Below are 6,044 nucleotides of genomic sequence, written 5' to 3' on the forward strand. Positions count from 1 at the left end.
TGATAAGACTGACCCCCGAAAGTTACGGTTTGGTTCATTTTCGGTACAGTATGGGAATGCAAAACCGTTTGTGTTTTTATTAAACCAACAATTTGTTTTAACTTTACACAATTCAGGAAAATAAAATAAATGCAAAGTGCTGCTTGGTAATACTAATAAGTTAAATAAAATATTCTCAAATAAGCAACAAATATATGAAATATTATTTAAAAAATGTAATTCCTTGTGAACAGTAAACAAAACTTTTCAAAAAGTAAAGCGCAGCAGCAGTTCCAGCATGAAGTTTTACTCAATCTTCATATTTTTGGCCAGAAAAAAACAACTTGTCCACATTGTCTGGAGTAAGTGCAGATCTGCTGGCAGTGAAGGAGGGCGGAGATTCGGTGCTGGAGAAAAGGCGAGGACTGTGGTGCGACGACCTTACTTTAGCGAGGATGCACGTGGTTTGAAGGGACGTTGTCAATGCGAGAGGCAATTGTTGTTAAGGCGGCTGCCCTAACTATAAAGCGCTGCGGGAAACACTGACACCTCAATCATGGACAAATTTCCTCGTGAATATTAAAAAGCCGAGCCTCCGTGTCGCTGCACATGTAGCGGCGGAATGTAAACACACACAAATTGAGCACATTCACTCATGCACAACCCTGCACCGAACCGAACGTCCTGTACTGAAACTGTTCGGCACAAATACATGAACCGCTACATCCCTGTAACGGACAATTTCAAACAAAATATTAAATGTTTGGAATAGTGTTCAAAATATTACCTTATAACAATGGATAACTTAGAGCAGTAATACCCCAAATCTACAGTACTGGTTCCTCCTAATAACAATGCATAATTTAATTTAAAACATTTTGTAAAGTTTTCCTCTCAACTTTACATGCTAACATATCATGTCTGTGTGTTCTGATTCTTCGTAAATGAAGCAACTGAATTACCTAAAGTTAATTTTCTTTTATGCTCGTTGTGTGGGGATATTAAAGATCTAAATGAGCAAATGCAAACAAAGCAGTTTTGAGTGCTCAGAGGAGACATATTTACTTTAATGGATTAACAAATCACAATTCCAAATATGTTTTTGATGAGGGGTGTAATTTTAAATTACTTTCAGTAAAGTGATGCAAATATATATGTTGTACGGATGTTTTTATTACATTTATAAAAGCTAAAACAAATAAAAGTGAGACATTGCTTGTGAACATTGTGGGTCGGGGGTTTGGTGGTTGGTCGTGTGAGGTCGGGAGAACCACGTCGGAGTCGATCGGCCGCTCTGTAAAGCACAGGCAGCGGATCATTAGTAAGTCTTGAATACCAAAACTTACTGATGGCGGCGGGCGGCTCGGGGCGGCTCGAGGCGGCTCGGGAAGGCTGCGGCTTTGTGTCTGCCCAAAGCTCCCCAACGGAATTCACCCAGCTTATATTGGTTCTGGGTGGGAACTTTGAAAAGTAGAGAGTTTGCAGGGGTGTTTAGTTTACAAAAATGTATGTCATTATATTCTGAGAGAAATGGCAGGGATATGTATAACTGGATATTTGTTTTTATTGATATTTGTGTTTTATATGTGAATATTTAGTTTAAGGTATGAATTATGTCTCACTGTAAAAGGAATAGGACTAATTGGGAGAAAAGTGGGACCAACTTTTTAGTCCAATGATGTTGTTTGATCAGTGTCTAAGAAGCCATCCTGGGCTGTGGTTCTTACACTGATGCCTCCAAGATCACTTGACCACAAGGGGACAAAAATATTAAGTTTAAAAGCTAAAAAATAAAAATAAATAAATAAATAAATAATAATAATAATAATAATAAATAATAATAAATAAATAAATAAATAAATAAATAAATAAATAAATAAATAAATAAATAAAAGTGTAGTAAATGTTCATGCATTCTTGCAGTGAGCAGGCTTGCCTCTCCACTGACCTGGCCTGGTGGCGTTACCTGCTTGTTTCCATGGAAGTAGATCCGTTTACTGCCACACACTAAGCAAGGAAACATCTCTGAGCAAACTCTACACTAGAAAAGTTACAGAGTGCACCTTTAATTTCCAATATAAGCTTAAAACAACGTCTAGAATTTGTGATTTTCAGATTCTGACGTCAAACTCCCAAATGGCAAGAAGCAGGGTTAAATTGTAATTTTTGTTAAAATATCCAAAAGGTAAATTCACAAATGTTGAACCTGATCATTTCTATTTCTGATTAGACTCAAGAACTCATTATATTACAACACAAATCTGCATTTTAACAACATTTATATTATCTGATCCCCATCTGTATGAAATGATCGGGTTATAGAAGTGTGTGATGTGATCTGAGACCCAGAACTAACAAAGACGTCTACTTGTGCGTCCTTGTAGTTTGAGCTGTAACCTTGAGCAGACCTCCTCCGGGCTGTTCTATTCTGAGAGTGAGTCTGTCTCTTCAGTCACAAACGCCTGTCCCTGTCTCCATCTGCGAGGCTGAACTGCGGACCAGAGCTCACACGGCCCTGTCTCAGTCTGCTGCACTCTCATCACACTCACACTCTCTGTACGGCCGTCCATATGTCCCTGTGTGTCCCTGTGTGTCCCTGTGTGTCCCTGTGTGTCCCTGTGTGTCCCTGTGTGTCCCTGTGTGTCCCTGTGTGTCCGTGGAGTGGACTGTTTTATTCAGATTAATGCTTATTGCTTCTCTATTTGTGTTAATCGTGCTCAGTTATAAAAAACAGTCACAGGGACAGTTTGGTCATGTTTTATTTTGTGCTGTGCCCTGGAAACTTTTTAAGAAGAGATGGAGTGGTTGGCTGATTTTGTGGCTACCCGGCTCCCACACTGAGCAGTTTCTGAAACATTTTGTTTTTGAGCTCAGTTTTTAACATCATATCATGGGATTTTAACCAACTAAGAGGCGGTCACATCAAGTTCTGTACTTATGCCCTTCGGCAAAACACTTCACCCACGTCGCCTAATATGAACGTGGTGAGTGTCTCTCACATGAAATGCTTTCATAGAAAAATAAGGCATTTTATGTGTAAAAACACCAAAAAAAAGTTACTAAAAATTCAAATTTTGCCTCAGTTTTTTTGGGACTTGTAATTATATATCAAAAAAATCCTTTCCCTCAAAATGTTAAGAACGAGACTGTAAAGTTTGGTGTGTGTAGGTGCTGATCCTTATGTCTCTATTAATTAATCATTGCGCCTTTCAAGATACCCAAAGCACTTTACAATTCATTCACTCAACACTCAGAGGAGGTAAGCTACTATCGTAGCCACAGCTGCCCTGGGGCTGACTGAGAGAAGCAAGGCTGCCGATCTGCACCATCGGCCCCTCCGACCACCATCATACACACTCACACACACCACTTTCATACTAGACAATGTGGGTGAAGTGTCTTGACTAAGAACACAATGAGAGTTTTTGTGACTAGCGCCCCCCTGTGGCACCTGGAATTCTCAGTGTCTCCCATTCAAGTACTGACCAGGCCCGGTCCTGCTGAGCTTCTGAGATCTGACGAGATCAGGCTTTGACAAGCTGGTACGGCCACATCTATGGGACAAAATGCATTTTGGGAAAACGTCCTTTGAAGTTACATTGTCCCATATAACTGTATGGAGGCAAGTTAATTAAATTAAATATTAAAATTTTCACCTGTAGTGTACCCCCTTGGTCAAAAACAGTGTCACACAACAAAAAAGGTTGAAAAACAGTGACACATTTACATGTTGCACTATGGGATCTACTGAACTATGATACTAGAGGTTTAAAGTTCTGTTTGGTATAAACTCAAAATCATTTCCTCAGTTGAAGCCAGTCGAGCCGATGGAGAAACAGTCCAACTGTGGTCTGGGCAAAGGCCGAAGTCGAGGCGCCCACACCAGCCAGAACCAGCACGGCATCGCTCAAGTTTTTACACAAACACAGATGATTTTGTTCGTGGAAAACATGTAGAAGGTGAACATTTTGGATTTCTTGGATTTCTTTCTTCGACCAACTAGGAGGAAGTATTCTGCTTTTCCTCATTTTTCATTTTCTGATCTATGTTATAATGTTATTTCCTCCTCTCAAACAGACCTGGAGTTGTGTTTTATTTCATCCACACAAACCCTGCAGATTGAGGATGACTCTCTGCTCCAATTTGTGATGCCACGTGGTGTCTCTATTGAATTTACTACCACTTCATGACATCACAAGGTGGAGCATTTTGAGATGGAGACATAAACAGACAAAACACAACTCCAGGTTTGTTTCTGATGCGGTAACAACATCATAACATGTCATAAACTTTGCGTAACATATATTTCTTCTAAATCTAAAGTGCTACACATTTCAGTCTGGCTTCACATCTCCATGGAGACGAGCGCGCTGGCAGGCTCCGCACCGGAAAAGTTCCACAGTGCATGTAAGCGACGTAACACCCGGCCAATGAACTTTAATGTCGCCAGATAGGAAATGCAAAATAAACGATTTAATATTCCAGCACTGTTCTATGCGATCTCGCTTAACTGCACTTGGACAATGGAGCTGGCTCATAAGTCCCTCCGCTCGACGCAAAATGGCCGCCAAATGAAATGATGTGTAATAAACGGTTAACTTTACAATGGCCAACAGAGAGCAGCTGTCACAACACGGCATTATGGGAGAGCTGTTACTGGGCCTTTTTACGCCCGCTTAAATGACCATCACTCACTTCAAGTTTCTTTGGACAAGATACGACGCTAAAGTATCACCAATCTGTAAAGTTCAACATTTTGCACGCACGGATGAGTTACAAGAGGCGGAATGAGAATAAAGGACAAAAACAGACTCAAACACAGACTACAACCAAGGCCGTTATGAGATTTTTCAGGGCCCCATGCACAATAAAGGTGTGTGTGGGGATAACCGTGCTTGATAACCATCCTATTACTATGAGATTACCATGCTCCAGTATTAGACATTTGCACATTTATACGTCAGTGGGACATTAAAAAGTCTTCAGCGACATGGTGGTTTGTATCTTCTAGGGATGGGCATTCGATTAAATGTTCTTAATCGATCATCAGGAGAAGTAACAATCAAATGGTTCATGTTTTCAGAGATCATACATGTGCAGGTTTAGTGCAGCTCTTTATTTAACATCATTTCACTTTATTTATGTTGATCACTATTTAACATCATTTCACTTTATTTATGTTGATCACTATTTATTTTGGCTACTGTTGTGATGAAAAGACTGAAAAGTGTTTAACTGGGATACTGTGTTTACATGCACCAATACCGGGATACTCAGAAAACCCGATCATACCTGAGACATTGATGTGCTGTAAACACACACACTGAGTGGTACAGTGTCTCCAAGGAGCCAGAGCTCAAACGTGGGACTGTGAGGCACAACTCCAGTGTTTGTGCCAGACGCAGCCTCCTCTCCTTACGGCAACCTACATTCAGTTTGTTGATTAAAAATGAACGTGATCCACGAAATTCTGAATGATCAATTATCGACTAATAGTCAACTAGTCCACTAATCATGCCCATCCCTGATAGCTTCCTGGCTCAATAAGCAGTGTTTGAAACTTGTTTTTTGAGCTCAGTTTTAAAGAAAATAAAACAATACAGTTCAAACAATGTAAAGTTCAAAGTACACAAGTGATCAACTGTTGGATGAAATGAACTGTATCCACAGAGACGGTGCAAGAGAATAATTAATACTCTGCCTATGAACATGCTACAGGCTTTTTACACCATATGTGGAAGCAATTGTGGCAGACCTTCCAGAGGAAATACTTAAATGGAATGAGCCATTTCATCACCAAGAATGATGAACACCAGAGTGTGTTTTACATAACATCCAAATCAATACAAAATGTGGTTTTATTACATAATAAGGTGAAAATTTGATATTACATTTTGTTTTCTTATTAGACAGGCCTGTTAAAAGTCCACTATGACTTTGGATCTCACCCAATCTTATGGATGTTTTTTTTTATAACTATGTTTTTATTGGTTTTAAGTAACATTTCAAAAAATACAAAAACAATATAAAATCAAAAAACAATGTAACAACAGTCTGGAGTTACA

The sequence above is a fragment of the Boleophthalmus pectinirostris genome, unplaced genomic scaffold (assembly GCF_026225935.1).
Source record: "Boleophthalmus pectinirostris isolate CB_2022bp ecotype Guang Dong unplaced genomic scaffold, ASM2622593v1 HiC_scaffold_13, whole genome shotgun sequence".
Lineage (NCBI taxonomy): Eukaryota > Metazoa > Chordata > Actinopteri > Gobiiformes > Gobiidae > Boleophthalmus > Boleophthalmus pectinirostris.